This window comes from Salmo salar, chromosome ssa03 (assembly GCF_905237065.1).
Source record: "Salmo salar chromosome ssa03, Ssal_v3.1, whole genome shotgun sequence".
NCBI classification, from domain to species: Eukaryota; Metazoa; Chordata; class Actinopteri; order Salmoniformes; family Salmonidae; genus Salmo; species Salmo salar.
The window spans coordinates 7,709,336-7,729,163 of NC_059444.1; positions in this window are offsets into that span (position 1 = coordinate 7,709,336).

Consider the following 19,828-nt stretch of genomic DNA (forward strand, 5'->3'; position numbering starts at 1 on the left):
TAACAAAAAATAAAAAATTAGCAGTAAGCTTTACCGGTAGTTGTCTTTTTGCACTGAGTCAATTCCTCACGCTGCTGTTTCCAACATCTTATCATCGACTCCTTAAGACCAAGCTCCCGTGCAGCAGCTCTATTTCCTTTTCCAACAGCCAGATCAATCACCATCAACTTGAAAGCTGCATCATATATATTTCTCCGTGTCTTTGCCATGATGAGGGTGACAAAATGACTACCGTAATCAGAATGATGGGAAGTTTGAGAGTGCTCGATTTAATCTAAACAGTAAACAAAAAAGTTGTTTGACCTTAACCCGTTCGGCAATTTCATTGGTCTAATGAAAGCTTTATGCCGCCAAAAAACTGAGCACGTCACAGAATGTGTTTTTTTGGAGAGAAAAAAATTGAAAGCGGGAAAAATCCATATATTATCCGCGTCATTGTTTAAGCCGCGAGGTTCAAAGCCTGGGAAAAAAGTTGCGGCTTATAGTCCGGAATTTAGGGTACCCTAATGTCAACACCTTTGCATCACACCAAAACTAACAACGTACTGTAATTTCCTTCACTGAAATGACTGGCATCATCCATGACAAAACCAACATCTAAAAGCCTCTCAGTCTCTTCAAACTGCCCATATCATCAACATCCACTTTAATGAAAACCATCAATGTTCTCACCTGCAAAGCTACTGGTATCTCTTCTCATCTCCAAAATAATATATTTTTCAACAAGAAGCCATTCTCACACTACTCTGCATTATTTTTAAGTAGTTCTTTGCAGTTCAAAAAACAGGTTTCTTTCCTCTTTAATTAAGTGATAATTAAAATATAGGTGCGGCGGCTCAAAATAAAATAAAATAAAATTTTATTGGTCACATACACATGGTTAGCAGATGTTAATGGGAGTGTAGCCAAAGCAGCGGCTACTCTTCCTGGGGTCCAGCAAAATTAAGGCAGTTTATACCATTTTTTTTACATTACAATACAGTCACAGATTTCACAACACACTATGTGCCCTCAGGCCCCAACTCCACCACTACCACATATTTACAGTACTAAATCCATGTGTATGTATAGTGTGTATGTTATTGTGTGTGTGTGTGTGTGTGTGTGTGTGTATGCATGTGTCTGTGCCAATGTTTGTGTTGCTTCACAGTCCCCGCTGTTCCATAACGTGTTTTTAAATCAAATTTTACTGCTGGCGTGAATTACTTGATGTGGAATAGAGTTCCATGTAGCAGTCTGATGGCCTTGAGATAGAAGCTGTTTTTCAGTCTCTCGGTCCCAGCTTTGATGCACCTGTACCGACCTTGCCTTAGTACAACATTGTGGGGCATTGTTTGCTCACAGCTCTTTTTGTGCAACCTTGAGTGAGAATGTCATTCCAGTTTATGTACTTTGTTGTGTTATGCCATTTCGTGTTATATATCACTATGGCCACTGACATTGGCTTCTGAAAGACTGACGTATGGCCTTGTGTCATTTGAGAACAGTTGACTAGATCAGTAGTTTTTCATCGGCAGGGACTGGGAAACTGGTCAGAATTGAAGGAATGATGGATGGTGCTAAATACAGGGAAATTCTTGAGGGAAACCTGTTTCAGTCTTCCAGAGATTTGAGACTGGGACAGAGATTCACCTTCCAGCAGGACAATGACCCTAAGCATACTGCTAAAGCAACAGTTGAGTGGTTTAAGGGGAAACATTTAAATGTCTTGGAATGGCCTAGTCAAAGCCCAGACCTCAATTCAATTGAGAATCAGTGGTATGACTTAAAGATTGCTGTACATCAGCGGAACCCATCCAGCTTGAAGGAGCTGGAGCAGTTTTGCCTTGAAGAATGGGCAAAAATCCCAGTGGCTGGATGTGCCAAGCTTATAGAGACATACCCCAAGAGACTTGCAGCTGTACTTGCTGCAAAAGGTGGCTGTACTAAGTATTGACTTTGGGGGAGTGAATAGTTATGCACGCTCAAGTTTTCTGTTTTTTTGTCTTATTACTTTTTTGTTTTACAAGAAAAAATATTTTGCATCCTCAAAGTGGTAGGCATGTTGTGTAAATCAAATGATACAAAACCCCCAAAATCCATTTTAATTCCAGGTTGTAAGGCAACAAAACAGGAAAAATGCCAAGGAGGGTGAATACTTTCGCAAGCCACTGTAATATGGCTATTAACTTTTTAGTGACATGGGGCAGTATTCGGAAATTCAGATGAATGACACGCCCAAATTAAACTGCCTGCTACTCAGGCTCAGAAGGTAGGATATGCATATTATTAGTAGATTTGGATAGAAACACTCTGAAGTTTCTAAAACTGTTTGAATGATGTCTGTGAGTATAACAGAACTCATATGGAAGGCAAAAACCTGAGACAAAATCCAACCAGGAAGTGTGGAAATCTGAGGTTTGTAATTTTTCAAGTGATTCCCTATCCAGTATACAGTGACTTAGGGTTCATTTTGCACTTCCTAAGGCTTCCACTAGATGTCAACAGTCTTTAGAACGTTGTTTCATGCTTCTACTGTGAATAGGAAGAGAATAAGAGCTCCTGGAAGTAGATGAGTGAGAAAATGACATGAGGTCAGTGGCGCGCACTCTCGTGAGAGTTAGCTGCGTTCCTTTTCTTTTTAGAAGACAAAGGAATCGTCCGGTTCGAATATTATGGAAGATTTATAATAAAAACATCCTAAAGATTGATTCTATACATCGTTTGACATTCTATACATCGTCTGAAATATAACTTTTTAGACTTTCGTCTGAACTTAACTGCACGAGCACAATGCATTTGGAGTACTCTACCGAACGCGCGAACAAAAAGGAGGTATTTGGACATATATATGGACTTTATCGAAACAAATGAACATTTATTGGGGAACTGGGATTCCTGGGAGTGCATTCTGACGAAGATCATCAAAGGTAAGTGAATATTTATAATATTATTTCTGAGTTTTGTTGACTCCACAAAATGGCGGGTTTGGTTTAGTCTCTAGATTATTGCAAAGTGTGCTTTCGCTGTAAAGTTTTTTTGAAATCTGACACAGCGGTTGCATTAAGGAGAAGTGTATCTATAATTCTTTGAATAACAGTTAAATATTTTATCAACGTTTATGATGAGTTTTTCTGTAAATTGATGTGCTCATTCACCGGAAGTTTTGGGAGGCAAAACATTTCTGAACATTACACGCCAATGTAAAATGGGGTTTTTGGATATAAATATGAACTTTATCGAGCAAAACATACATGTATTGTGTAACATGAGGTCCTATGAGTGCCATCTGATGAAGATCATCAAAGGTTAGTGATTCATTTTAGCTGTATTTCAGGTTTTTGTGACGCCTCTCCTTGCTTGGAAAATGGCTGTGTGGTTTTTCTTGTCTCGGCGCTGTCCTAACATAATCTAATGCTATGCTTTCGCCGTAAAGCCTTTTTGAAATCGGACAATGTGGTTGGATTAACAAGATATTCCTCTTTAAAATGGTGTAAAATAGGTGTATGTTTGAGAAATTTGAATTATGAGATTTTTGTTGTTTTGAATTTGGCGCCCTGCTATTTCACTGGCTGTTGAATAGTGTGTCCTGCATTTCCCAGTTTTAAACCAGAATTTTAAAAAAAACTTTATGGTTCTACAAAGAACATTTGAGATTGAGAAAGATTCTTTATAGAACCATTCTCCATATAGGTTCTACAAAGAACAGTAAAAAGGGTTCTATATAGCCTACAAAAGGGTTGTAACCACAGCGGAACCCTTTTTTTAATAACCTTTTTTTAATGGTTATTTCATAGAACCTTAGGAAAATATTCTTTATAGCACCATACAGGTTCCATTTAGAACCTTATGAGCATGGTTCTTTATAGAACCTTAAAATAAAGTTTCGTATAGCACCAAAAATGGTTCCGCTATGGTTACAAGCCAAAGAACCCCTATTTGGAATTATACAGAACCATTTGTTTTAGTGTACAATTCCTAACATTCGTCTGCTAATGAGAGGTGCCACAGTCCATAACATTAGTCTGTTATTGAGAGGTGCCACAGTCCATACCATTAGTCTGTTATTGAGAGGTGCCACAGTCCATAACATTAGTCTGTTATTGAGAGGTGCCACAGTCCATAACATTAGTCTGTTATTGAGAGGTGCCACAGTCCATACCATTAGTCTGTTATTGAGAGGTGCCACAGTCCATACCATTAGTCTGTTATTGAGAGGTGCCACAGTCCATACCATTAGTCTGTTATTGAGAGGTGCCACAGTCCATACCATTAGTCTGTTATTGAGAGGTGCCACAGTCCATAACATTAGTCTGTTATTGAGAGGTGCCACAGTCCATAACATTAGTCTGTTATTGAGAGGTGCCACAGTCCATACCATTAGTCTGTTATTGAGAGGTGCCACAGTCCATAACATTAGTCTGTTATTGAGAGGTGCCACAGTCCATACCATTAGTCTGTTATTGAGAGGTGCCACAGTCCATACCATTAGTCTGTTATTGAGAGGTGCCACAGTCCATAACATTAGTCTGTTATTGAGAGGTGCCACAGTCCATACCATTAGTCTGTTATTGAGAGGTGCCACAGTCCATAACATTAGTCTGTTATTGAGAGGTGCCACAGTCCATACCATTAGTCTGTTATTGAGAGGTGCCACAGTTCCTAATTGGACAGCTGTTTATGGCAGCTAATAAATGCATTATGGTTCAAGGTTAAGGTTATGGTACCCTTCATAATGTGCACACTAAAAACAAATGGTTCTATATAGTTCTAAATAAGGGTTCTAAAGGGCTTGTAACCATAGAAGATCCCTTTTTGCTGCAATAGAGAACCTTTTTTGAAGGTTCTATCGCTACCCGGTCTACCTGCATTGACTCTTTTGACTCATCACATACTCTGCTGTTACTGTCTATTATCTATCCTGTTGTCTAATCACTTTACCCCTACCTACAGTATACTGCTGCTACTGTCTGTTATCTATCCTTTACCCCTACCTACTGTATACTGCTGCTACTGTCTATTATCTATCCTTTACCCCTACCTACAGTATACTGCTGTTACTGTCTATTATCTATCCTTTACCCCTACCTACAGTATACTGCTGTTACTGTCTATTATCTATCCTTTAACCCTACCTACAGTATACTGCTGTTACTGTCTATTATCTATCCTGTTGTCTAGTCATTTACCCCTACCTACAGTATACTGCTGTTACTGTCTATTATCTATCCTGTTAGATTTACCCCTACCTACAGTATACTGCTGCTACTGTCTATTATCTATCCTTTACCCCTACCTACTGTGTACTGCTGCTACTGTCTATTATCTATCCTTTACCCCTACCTACAGTATACTGCTGTTACTGTCTATTATCTATCCTTTACCCCTACCTACAGTATACTGCTGTTACTGTCTATTATCTATCCTTTAACCCTACCTACAGTATACTGCTGTTACTGTCTATTATCTATCCTGTTGTCTAGTCACTTTACCCCTACCTACAGTATACTGCTGCTACTGTCTATTATCTATCCTTTACCCCTACCTACAGTATACTGCTGTTACTGTCTATTATCTATCCTTTACCCCTACCTACAGTATACTGCTGTTACTGTCTATTATCTATCCTTTAACCCTACCTACAGTTTACTGCTGTTACTGTCTATTATCTATCCTGTTGTCTAGTCACTTTACCCCTACCTACAGTATACTGCTGTTACTGTCTATTATCTATCCTTTACCCCACCTACAGTTTACTGCTGTTACTGTCTATTATCGATCCTGTTGTCTGGTCACTACAGTATACTGCTGTTACTGTCTATTATCTATCCTTTACCCCTACCTACAGTATACTGCTGTTACTGTCTATTATCTATCCTTTAACCCTACCTACAGTATACTGCTGTTACTGTCTATTATCTATCCTGTTGTCTAGTCACTTTACCCCTACCTACAGTATACTGCTGTTACTGTCTATTATCTATCCTTTACCCCTACCTACAGTATACTGCTGTTACTGTCTATTATCTATCCTGTTGTCTAGTCACTTTACCCCTACCTACAGTATACTGCTGTTACTGTCTATTATCTATCCTTTACCCCTACCTACAGTATACTGCTGTTACTGTCTATTATCTATCCTGTTGTCTAGTCACTTTACCCCTACCTACAGTATACTGCTGTTACTGTCTATTATCTATCCTTTGCTTTACCCCCTACCTACAGTATACTGCTGTTACTGTCTATTATCTATCCTTTACCCCTACCTACAGTATACTGCTACTGTCTATTATCTATCCTTTACCCCTAACTACAGTATACTGCTGCTACTGTCTATTATCTATCCTTTACCCCTACCTACAGTATACTGCTGCTACTGTCTATTATCTATCCTTTAACCCTACCTACAGTATACTGCTGTTACTGTCTATTATCTATCCTTTGTCTATTTACCCCTACCTACAGTATACTGCTGCTACTGTCTATTATCTATCCTTTACCCCTACCAACAGTATACTGCTGCTACTGTCTATTATCTATCCTTTACCCCTACCTACAGTATACTGCTGTTACTGTCTATTATCTATCCTTTACCCCTACCTACAGTTTACTGCTGTTACTGTCTATTATCTATCCTGGCTTACCCCTACCTACAGTATACTGCTGTTACTGTCTATTATCTATCCTTTACCCCTACCTACAGTTTACTGCTGTTACTGTCTATTATCTATCCTGTTGCCTGGTCACCTACAGTATACTGCTGTTACTGTCTATTATCTATCCTTTACCCCTACCTACAGTATACTGCTGTTACTGTCTATTATCTATCCTTTACCCCTACCTACAGTATACTGCTGTTACTGTCTATTATCTATCCTGTTTCTAGTCTTACCCCTACCTACAGTATACTGCTGCTACTGTCTATTATCTATCCTTTACCCCTACCTACAGTATACTGCTGCTACTGTCTATTATCTATCCTTTGTAGACCCCCCTACCTACAGTATACTGCTGTTACTGTCTGTTATCTATCCTTTAACCCTTACCTACAGTATACTGCTGTTACTGTCTATTATCTATCCTGTTGTCTAGTCACTTTACCCCTACCTACAGTATACTGCTGTTACTGTCTATTATCTATCCTTTGCCATCCCCCTACCAACAGTATACTGCTGCTACTGTCTATTATCTATCCTTTACCCCTACCTACAGTATACTGCTGTTACTGTCTATTATCTATCCTTTACCCCTACCTACAGCATACTGCTGCTACTGTCTATTATCTATCCTTTACCCCTACCTACAGTATACTGCTGCTACTGTCTATTATCTATCCTTTACCCCTACCTACAGTATACTGCTGTTACTGTCTATTATCTATCCTTTACCCCTATCAACAGTATACTGCTGCTACTGTCTATTATCTATCCTTTACCCCTACCTACAGCATACTGCTGTTACTGTCTATTATCTATCCTTTACCCCTACCTACAGTATACTGCTGTTACTGTCTACTATCTATCCTTTACCCCTACCTACAGCATACTGCTGTTACTGTCTATTATCTATCCTTTACCCCTACCTACAGTATACTGCTGTTACTGTCTATTATCTATCCTTTACCCCTACCTACAGTATACTGCTGTTACTGTCTATTATCTATCCTGTTGCCTAGTCACTTTATCCCTACCTATACGTACATATCTGCCTCAATTACCTCGTACCCCTGCACATCCACTAAGTATTGGTAGTACCCCGTGTATATAGCCAAGTCATTTTATTTATTCCTCGTGTTATTATTTTAAAATAATGTCTATTTTCTTTCTCTCTGCGTTGTTGGGAAAGGCCCGTGAGTAAGCACTTCACTGTTAGTCTACACCTGCTGTTTACGAATCATGTGACCAATAACATTTGATTTGGCCATGCTCATAAGGTTCTAAATGTAACCTGTATGGTGCAATAAAGAAGATTTTCCTTTTGGTTCTACAACCCTTTTTTTATGGTTCTTTAGAGAACCTTTATGGAGAATGGTTCTATAAAGAACATTTCCTCCATCTCAAAAGTTCTTTGGAGATCCTTTTGAATCATACAGGGTTTGTACTTATATATTTTTTGACTCTATTTAGCCATGTTATATTGTTAAAAATACATAGGTTTTATTATTGTGTTAAATGAACTAGTTGAATCAGGTGTGCCTAGTTCTAGAACAGACAGGGTCCCTGAGGAGAGAATAGAGAACTACATTTTAGCTATTTAGCAGACGCTCTTATCCAGAGCAACTTACAGTAGTGAATGCATACATTTTATACATTTTTTTTTCTCCGTACTGGTCCCCCGTGGGAATCGAACCCACAACCCTGGCATTGCAAACACCATGCGCTACCAACTGAGCCACACAGGACCCAACTACTGATCTAGTCAACTGTTCTCAAATGACACAAAGTCATACGTGTGTCTTTCACAAGGCAAAATCACTGGCCACAGTCATATGTAACATGTAATGGCATAACACAGCAGATTAGATCAACTGGATGAACACTCTCACTCAAGGTTGCGCAAAATAGCTGTGCTTTAACCACGCCCCAAAATATTTGTAGGAGCCGTCACCCCTACATTTTAATTATCACTCAAAGAGCAAATAACTATTTTTTTTTAACTGAAAATAACCATTGAGGGGCTCAAAGGGTTCTTTGGGTCATTATGGTTCCATATAGAACCATCACCCTTCCCAAAGAATGCTTGAGGAACCCCTTTCTTAGTGTGAGCTGTATAACACAAGTGTGCTTTCAACCTACAGAGGTAGGATCTTAATTTGAGCCAGTTTGCTACAGCACGAAAATTATCCTGCACCAACAGGAAATGTGAATTATTATGTGGATTATAATTAATGTACATTTTTATGTAGGGGTTGATACATTTTACATTAGGGCCTTTTGAGAAAAATTTGCAGAAACAAAAGATTGATCAAATTAAGATCCTACATGTAAAACTTCGGCCCGAGATGTACCCAACCAAAGCTAGTCGGCTCAGTATCAATTTTCAAGGTGGTTTTGTTCAGCAGAAACTTTAAAGGAAGACTTAGCAATATGACGTTGCAACGAACAGCACTGCAGATATTGAGATGAGCGCGACGAAAGACTCTCACAGTCACAAAGTACAGTATCAGTGCATGCATGGCATAGCACAGGAGGTTGGTGGCACCTTAATTGGGGAGAATGAAATTGTGGTAATGGCTGGAGCGGTATTGGTGGAAGGATATGAAATACATCAAACACATGGTTTGATACCATTCCATTAGCTCCGTTCCAGCCATTATTATGAGCCGGCCTCCTCTCAGCAGCCTCCACTGGTGCACAGGTATGTTTCATCTGCTACAACATGGGCGGTAGCTACGGGACCAAAACAGCTGAGAAGTTTAGGCTCGCACTTCAAGGTTCTTTGTTGTTATGGAAATTGACCCACAATGTGTTTATTTCGTGTATGCAACGTCATTTCACTGACTCTACCTTTATATTATGAGTCACTTGGCTCATCAACATCATGAGCTCAGTAACGGACAAACCTTTAAAGGTCAACTTTAGGCAACAAATCCAAAGAAGCTTAAGGTTATGGTTATGGGATATGATACTCTAAATTTGGTACAGTAAAGTACCTTCTCTCTTTTGATTAGTTCCTTAGCAGACAAAAGGCTGTTTATTCGTGATGACGCTCATTACACTTTTATAGTAGGCACGCAATTCATCTGATAAGAAATGCTCTGTGATAAGTGTCACTATCTTACTCTCCTTTACTTAGACTTCATTTTTATTAAATAATAATAATTAGTGTCCTACTTCACACATGTACAAGTGTGTGTTATACACATGTGAATTGGAAATGTGTTTTTTTGCATATCCCACTCCCCTTGATACACTCTCGGAGAGTGGGGTCACAGATCAGCCATTATTGGCCCCAACCCTGGAGCAATTAGGATTAAGAGCCTTGCTGAAGGGCACATCGACAGATTTTTCACCCAGTCGGCTCAGGGATTAAGTGTCTTGTTCAAAGGCTCATCGACAGATTTTTCACCCAGTTGGCTATGGGATTCAAACCAGTGACATTTCAGTTACTGGCCCAATGCTCTTAACCGCTAGGCTACCTAAAAATGTATGTATTTATATGCAAATGATTTAATGAATTATGCACATTTCAGAGTATTATATATTTTGCTATTCATTCTCTGTCTATACTTGGAAGACCTTGGACACCAATATATAAAATAACTGTTCAGTGGTTATCAGAGAGTTATTTGAGATATTTAAGGCAATGCTTTGAGGGAATTGCCTGCATTTGCATATTCCCAGAAGGAAAAACTCATAAGGACGTAATTTCAACCAGTTTTGCCTGCTGGGTTACCGCCATGCTTTTATAAAGATGTACAGTGATGCCTTTTTAATGCTACCATTAACATGATGCCTTTTTAATGCTATCATTAGCATGACATAACATGTATGACATGACAACAAAGATTTAATATAAGTAGCATAATGCTGTTATGGTATTTAACATGGCAAACATTTGGAAAACATATTTCCTCTCCATGCACATTAACAATGTAATATGGAAACTGCTCGGCCTCCGACCGCAAGGCACTACAGAGAGCGTAGTGCGTACAGCCCAGTACATCACAGGGGCCAAGCTTCCTGCCATCCAGGACCTCTATACCAGGCGTTGTCAAAGGAAGGCCCTAAAAATTGTCAAAGACTTCAGCCACCCTAGTCATAGACTGTTCTCTCTGCTACCACACAGCAAGCGGTACCGGAGCGCCAAGTCTAGGTCCAAGAGGCTTCTGAACAGCTTCTACTCTCAAGCAATAAGACTCCTGAACATCTAATCAAATGGCCACCCAGACTATTTGCATTGCCCCCCCCTGCTCTTTTACATTGCTGCTACTCTCTGTTGTTATCATCAATGCATAGTCACTTTAATAACTCTACCTACATGTACATATTACCTCAACTAACCGGAGCCCTCGCACATTGACTCTGTACCTGTACCCCCCTGTATATAGTCTCGCTAATGTTACTTTACTGCTGCTCTTTAATTACTTGTTACTTTTATTTCTTATTCTTATTCATATTTTATTTAAACTACATTGTTGGTTAGGGGCTCGTAAGTAAGCATTTCACTGTAAGGTTGTATTCGGCGCATGTGACTAATACAATTAGATTTGATTTTGATTTGAAAAACATTTATTTGATTTCATATCCATTTTCATTTTAGTAATTTAACAGACGCTCTTATCCAGAGTTAGTGCATTCATCTTAAGGGAGGGAGGGGGATAAGACTGACTGAGATGTCTTGCAGTATTTAAGATAGTGGTACAGCACTCATCTAGAATTCCCCTACTCAGACTATAGCAACAACAAAAACTTATTGAAAGACACAAATACTTGCAGAGATGAGTTGTCTTCCCAGACTATAAATGAGCACATGGTAGTTCTAATATGGTGTCCATACACATGACTGTCCTAAAATGGACACCATATTCTCATTAATGTTTGTGACCTGTTATAACAGAAATTATGTCATGCTCATGCCAGATACTGCGAATAACAAGGATCATTACCAAGTTTTGTTTCTATGGCGTTTGCATGATGCCTGTGTATTGACGATACTATGAAAAAAATCTGCTCTGGTGGTCCCTTTCTCAACTGTCACCAAGTTTAACGTTGAGTGTTGGCTGGCCGTGATGTGTCCTAGACAGCCAGGATGTGTCCCCAATGGCACTCTGTTCCCTACATAGTGTACTACTATGGGTCCTGGTCAAAAGTAGTGCACTACATAGGAAATAGGGTGTTATTTTGGACGTAGCCCCAGTGTTTGGAGACAGCTCCTCCACCCTGGCAAACAGGAGCCTAGCAATTACATCGGATCTCCAGGAGACAAACAAGGACTTATCAAAGGCCTTCAGCACCAAACCAAAGCAGACTTTGAGTTAGTGCCTGTGTGTGTTTGTTTGTCTCTGTGTGGGTGCGTGAATGCGCGCGTGTGTACGGTGGGGGGTATAGAGAGAGATAAAAACTAAACAATCCACTATATATTAGGTGCCACCTTAGCAGCCAAACACTCTGTAGTTACCCTCCAGTACCCTCCAGCAAAACACACTCTGTAGGTACCCTCCAGTACCCTCCAGCCAAACACACTGTACAGTAGGACCCTCCAGCCAAACACTCTGTAGGTTCCCTCCAACCAAACACTCTGTAGGTTCCCTCCAGCCAAACACACTGTAGGTTCCCTCCAGCCAAAGACATTGTAGGTTCCCTCCAGCCAAACACACTGTAGGTTCCCTCCAGCCAAACACATTGTAGGTTCCCTCCAGCCAAACACACTGTAGGTTCCCTCCAACCAAACACATTGTAGGTCCCTCCTGCCAAACACTCTGTAGGTTCCCTCCAGTGAAACACACTATACAGTGTCTCCCTCCAGCCAAATACACTGTAGGTACCATCTTGCCACTGAAAATGTTGTTTGTGAAATGCTTAACCGGGACCCTGACCTAGACTAAATGTATTCATAAAAATGCCAGGCCCAAACTTGTCACGCTCGGGCTACAAATCCAAACTGTACAGGAACGGACCACCACATCAGGGATGGAAATTGGTATATGAGAATTATATTTTGGTGCATCAGATGACCTGGCCTCCACAATCAACCGACCTCAACCCAATTGAGATGGTTTGGGATGAGTTGGACCACAGAGTGAAGGAAAAGCAGCCAACTGGTGCTCAGCATATGTGGGAACTCCTTCAAGACTGTTGGGAAAGCATTCCAGGTGAAGCTGGTTGAGAGAATGACATAGTGTGCAAAGCTGTCATCAAGGCAAAGGGTGGCTATTTTAAAGAATCTCAAATATAAAATATATTTTGATTTGTTTAACACTTTTTTGGTTACTACATGATTCCATATGTGTTATTTCATAGTTTTGATGTCTTAATGTAGAAAATAGTAAAATAAAGTAAAACCCTGGAATGAGTAGGTGTGTTCAAACTTTTGACTGGTACTGTACCTTGGAAGTATGCTGCTTCTTGGCATCCTGGTCATGTCCATACCCTTTACTTATCATGGCCTTTAAGGGGGGCAATGGGGGATGTAGCTGGAGGAGCCTTCTCTCTCCCAGGACACCACTACACATTTACAGACACTAAGCAGAGACACAAAGAATACAATTACATTCACTAAGCAGAGACACATTGCCAAGCACAGAACCCTGGGCCACTTAACCCTGAGTACCATCAAACCATTGTGGCTCATAAAATGTATTAATCTTGGGAGGGCCAGACCTAACCTTTTGGGGGCCCTAGGTCAAGATTTGGTTCGGGGGGGGACGCTCTTGATGGCGGAGAGTACATTTGAAAATGTTGAAGTTAAGTTCCTGCAATTCTAAATATTTTACCATGGGGTGTAGATAGGGCTGGCTTGTATACCGTATTTTACTATATACCGGTATTGATGCACGGATCGGTATGAGTTTTTACTTGACCTTCTATAATGGTATTTCAATGTTTGGTATGTTAAATGTGATACGCAACTCCAGCGAGTATAATGTCAGTTTTGAAGTTTAATCTGTTTGCTTCTGTGCTTCTGGAGTCATCTCTCTTCCTCTCCTCCTCCATGCCGTTAACCACACCAAGCCCTGCCTCCTGTCACTCATGGAGAGAGCAGATGCTCATCCACAAAGTCCTTTCTACCATTCCCTCCACATGGTCAGGTGGATACAATGTTGGTTACATGCTGCTTTTCACAAGCGTTCTATAATTACACTATTTGTTTATGTATCTTACTGTTTGCTAGTTTGTCTTTTGTTAGCAAGGTGTTGCTAAAATAATTTGTGTTAGCTGCTAATGCTAATCGCTAGTTATCTGGCTAGCTAGCTTGCTAAAATAAGAGTCAGAGCAAATGTAGCTAGTTAGCTAATACTGCCTGGTACCAGTGCTGGTGTAGGCCTAGATAAGCGTGTTTGTGCAACAGTATCTTCTAAATCAGAGAGGAATAAGTGAAGGATTAATATGTTGGCTAACTAGCTAGCTACATGAAGTATGAAAAAAATACTGTAAAATCTAATTAGGGTCACCTGGAAACACTGACAAAAACTTTGGTTCCTATCCTGTCGACAATTCCTCACTGGCTTAATCATTTGTTGTCATGCCAATCAACAATGTATTCAATGTGCTGGCCACTATATTCCAACTATAGAATTAAAATAATCATTCTATTTCCATGATTCCGACAGTTCAATTAACTAGACCTAGATTTGTTGGGCCCATATCATGCTGCATGGAACAATGTGGAAATGAAAATAAAAGTGCAGGAAATGCAGAAATTTATGAAATGCTGAAAATTATTTTTCTTTTGAGTTCGATTGAACAGTATAAATGGAGAAAGCCCCATTGAAATCATGTATAATATATGTGTTGCCACCCAAGGGTCATCAACTACTCATAAAGCATATTCAGAACTTTTATTATTCAATAACATAAAATTCCGGCAAATACTGTCATAACGTCAAAAATTTGAAAGATATTGTGATATGATTTTTATTTTGTCCATGTATTGGTCACATACACATATTTAGCAGATGTTATTGTGGGTGTAGGAAAATGCTTGTGTTCCTAGCTCCAGCAGTGCAGTAGTATCTAACAATTCACAACAATACACACAAATCGAAAAGTAAAAGAATGGAAATTAAGAAATATATAAATATTAGGACGAGCAATGTCGGAGTGGCTTTGACTAAAATACAATAGAATGCAGTATATACATTGCCTTCAGAAAGTATTCAGACCCCTGGACTTTTTCCACATTTTGTTAGGTTACAGCCTTATACTAAAATATATTAAATAGTTGTTTCCCCTCATCAATCTACACACAATAGCCCATAATGATGAAGCAAAAACAGGTTTTAGCAAATTTATACAAAATCAAATACTGAAATATCACATTTACACACAGTAACAGTCAAAAGGTGATTTCTGGAGGTTTCTGAGTCAAAGGTGAACAAGGTGATTAGCTCACTAAAGAACTCTAAAGCCAAAGATGTGTTTGGGCTGGACTCTACCTTTCTTAAAAACTACAAAGATTCACTCATTGGCCCCATTACTAAGGTCACCAACACATCTATTGGTCTGCGGGTGTTTCCAAGGGTATGGAAGTCGGCCATCATAACGGCCATCTTTAAATCGGGTGGCCCTGCTGACGTGAGCAACTACGGGCCCATTAGTATACTGCCTGTGGTGTCGAAGGTTGTTGAAAATGGTGTAGCAGAACAACTGATTGCCCACCTCAACAACAGCCCCTTCACATTACACTCCATGCAGTTTGGCTTCAGAGCGAAACACTCCACAGAAACGGCCAACTGCTTTCTTCTGGAAAATGTGAAGTCCAAGATGGACAAAGGGGGCATTATTGGGGCTGTGTTTCTGGACCTAAGGAAGACTTTTGATACTGTTAACCATGAGGATCTCATCACAAAATTGTCCAAGTTCAACTTTTCCCCCGATGCCTTGAGATGGATGAAAGCATACCTTGAAGGCAGAACTCAGTGTGTCAGAGTGAGCAATGAGCTGTTGTCCACTCTTAGCTATGATGTGGGCGTGCCCCAAGGGTCAATACTGGAGCCCCTCCTGTTCAGCCTGTACATTAATGATCTGCCTTCTGTCTGTACTGGGTCTGAAGTTCAAATGTATACGGATGATACAGTGATATATGTGCATGCAAAGAGCAAACAACAAGCTGCACAAGAAATATCTACTGTAATGGTCCAGGTTACAAAGTGGCTCAGTGACTCGTGTTTGCATCTCAATATGAAAAAAACTGTCTGCATGTTCTTCACAAAGAGGGCAACAGATGCTACTGAGCCAGATGTCTATGTGTCAGGGGAGAAGCTCCAGGTGGTATCTGATTTTAAGTACGTTGGCATCATACTTGATTCCAACCTCTCTTTTAAAAAGCAGGTGAAAAAGGTCATTCAAATAACCAAATTCAACATAGCTAATTTCTGATTTATACGTATTTGTTTGACTCCGCCACCTAACATACTGCTTGACTAGTTGGGCCCAAGCTTGCTGTACAACATTAAAACCCATTCAGTCTGTCTACAAACAGGCTCTCAAAGTGCTTGATAGGAAGCCCAAAAGCCATCATCACTGTTACATCCTCAGAAAGCATGCGCTCCTGAGTTGGGAAAATCTTGTGTAATACACCGACGCATGTCTTGTATTCAAGATCCTAAATGGCCTGGCTCCCCCTCCACTCAGTACTTTTGTTAAACAGAAAACCCAAACATATGGCAGCAGATCCACAAGGTCTGCCATGAGAGGTGACTGTATACACTGGCTTCCTGTTAAGGCAAGGGCTGATTTCAAGGTTTTACTGCTAACCTACAAAGCATTACATGGGCTTGCTCCTACCTATCTTTCCGATTTGGTCCTGCCGTACATACCTACACGTACGCTACGGTCACAAGACGCAGGCCTCCTAATTGTCCCTAGAATGTCTAAGCAAACGGCTGGAGGTAGGGCTTTCTCCTATAGAGCTCCATTTTTATGGAATGGTCTGCCTACCAATGTGAGAGACGCAGACTCAGTCTCAACCTTTAAGTCTTTACTGAAGACTTATCTCTTCAGTAGGTCCTATGATTAAGTATAGTCTGGCCCAGGAGTGTGAAGGTGAACGGAAAGGCTGGAGCAACGAACCGCCCTTGCTGTCTCTGCCTTGCCGGTTCCCCTCTTTCCACCGGGATTCTCTGCCTCTAACCCTATTACAGGGGCTGAGTCACTGGCTTACTGGTGTTCTTCCATGCCGTCCATGGGAGGGGTGCGTCACTTGAGTGGGTTGAGTCACTGACGTGGTCTTCCTGTCTGGGTTGGCGCCCCCTTGGGTTGTGCCATGGCGGAGATCGTTGTGGGCTATACTCGGCCTTGTCTTAGGACGGTAAGTTGGTGGTTGGAGACATCCCTCTAGTGGTGTGGGGGCTGTAATTGGCAAAGTGGGTGGGGTTATATCCTGCCTGTTTGGCCCTGTCCGGGGGTATCATCGGATGGGGCCACAGTGTCTTCTGATCCCTCCTGTCTCAGCCTCCAGTATTTATGCTGCAGTAGTTTATGTGTCGGGGGCTAGGGTCAGTCTGTTACATCTGGAGTATTTCTCTTGTCTTATCCGGTGTCCTGTGTGAATTTAAATATGCTCTCTCTAATTCTCTCTTTCTCTCTTTCTGTCTTTCTCTCGGAGGATCTGAGCCCTAGGACCATGCCTCAGGACTACCTGGTATGATGACTCCTTGCTGTCCCCAGTCCACCTGGCCGTGCTGCTGCTCCAGTTTCAACTGTTCTGCCTGCGGCTATGGAACCCTGACCTGTTCACCGGACGTGCTTGTTGCACCCTCGACAACTACTATGATTATTATTATTTGACCATGCTGGTCATTTATGAACATTTTAACATCTTGACCATGTTCTGTTATAATATCCACCCTGCACAGCCAGAAGAGGACTGGCCACCCCTCATAGCCTGGTTCCTCTCTAGGTTTCTTCCTAGGTTTTTGGCCTTTCTAGGGAGTTTTTCCTAGCCACCGTGCTTCTTTCACATGCATTGCTTGCTGTTTGGGGTTTTAGGCTGGGTTTCTGTACAGCACTTTGAGATGTCAGCTGATGTACGAAGGGCTATATAAATAAATTTGATTTGATTTGATTTGATATAGTTCCCTTAAGGAAAAACACCTTGAGTCAATCCGCTTTCTCTGTGAGAGCTTCCCACGTCTGGAATACACTGCCATCAGACACACATAACTGCACCACCTATCACACTTTCACAAAAAACATGAAGACATGGCTAAAGGTGAATCAGATTTGTGAACATAATCCCTAGCTGTGTATTGCCGCTTTCCATGTTGTCTGTTGTCTGTACCTTGTGAGGTGTGGAAACACTGTTGCTTTTATGGATTTTGTCTTGTTGCTTTTTGTGCTATGTTGCTCTGTCTGCATGCTATGTCTTGCTGGTCCAAAGATGCTCTACGTGTGCTCACTGCTCATTGATTGTCAGTATTGTAATTGTTTTTAATAACCTGCCCAGGGACTGCGGTTGAAAATTAGCCGGCTGGCTAAAACCGGCACTTCTACTGAAACGTTGATTAATGTGCACTGTCCCTGTAAAAATAAAATTAACTCAATAAACTCAACCTCAAAGTTTGGACACACCTACTCATTCAAGGGTTTTTCTTTATTTTTACTATTTTCTACATTGTAGAATAGTAGTGAATACATCAAAACTATGAAATAACACATATGGAATCATGTAGTAACCAAAAAAGTGTGAAACAAATCAACATGTATTTTATATTTAAGATTCTTCAAAGTAGCCACCCTTTGCATTGATGACAGCTTTGCACACTCTTGGCATTCTTCCAACCAGTTTAACCTGGAATGCTTTTCCAACAGTCTTGAATGAGTTCCCACATATGCTGAGCACTTGTTGGCTTCTTTTCCTTCTCTCTGCGGTCCAACTCATTCCAAACCATCTCAATTGGGTTGAGATCGGGTGATTGTGGAGGCCAGGTCATCTGATGCAGCACTCCATCACTCTGCTTCTTGGTCATATAGCCCTTACACAGCCTGGAGGTGTGTTGGGTCATTGTCCCGTTGAAAAACAAATGATTGTCCCACTAAGTGCAAACCAGATGGGATAGGGTATCGCTGCAGAATGCTGTGGTAGCCATACTGGTTAAGTGTGTCTTAAATCCTAAATAAATCACAGACAGTTTTCTGTCTGTGATTTTTGCTTGGCCTCTATTGCAAAATGTCTAAAAACCTGTTATCTCTTTTCCATTATGGGGTATTGTGTGTAGATTGCTGAGGATTTGTATTCATTTAATCCATTTTAGAATAAGGCTGTAACGTAACAAAATGTGGAAAAAGTCAAAGAAAAAATACTTTCCGAAGGCACTGTACATAATGAAATGAGTGAAACAGCATGTAAACACTATTAAAGTGACTAGTGTTCCATTATTAAAGTGACCAGTGATTCCATATCTATGTACATAGGGCAGCAGCCTCTAACGCTTCGAACACACAGACAGCGTCGTGGCGCTTTGAAGCACCTGTACTGACCTCGTCTTCTGGATGATAGCGGGGTGAACAGGCCATGGCTCAAGGTGGTTGTTGTCCTTGATGATCTTTTTGGCCTTCCTGTGACATCGGGTGCTGTAGGTGTCCTGGAGGGCAGGTAGTTTGCCCCCGGTGATGCGTTGTGCAGACCGCACTACCCTCTGGAGAGCCTTGCGGTTCTGGGCGGAGCAGTTGCCGTACCAGACGGTGATACAGCCCGACAGGATCCTCTCGATTGTGCATCTGTAAAAGTTTGCGTCGAAATCACCCAGCCCTAGGCGTAGAGAAAATGTGTGACTTATGCCATGTTAATATGATATCTAATAAAATCAAATCGGGGACTCCTGGAGGTCAGGGCCCCTGCCCTTCGTGCCCAGTCGGTAATTTAACCAATCTAAAATATGTTAGCTGACATGGCTTATTGAGTGACTGTCACACACTGACACAACAAGAGCAAAACTGCTAATGCACAAACAAACTTAGAAATTACACCTTGTGTATACTACTATTCTAACTCTTAACAGTAAGTTGAGACCCTGACTGAGTTCCATTATATTTTTGTCGGGGGCCCCCTAGTGGCCAGGGGCTCTAAGTGACCGCCTATGTAGCATATGCCCAGGGCCAACCCTGCATCTTCGGTTAGAAAGTCAGGGCCTCATTAAAGTTAAATTGCTCATGTCACTAGTACGAACCATATCATTCTATGCAAT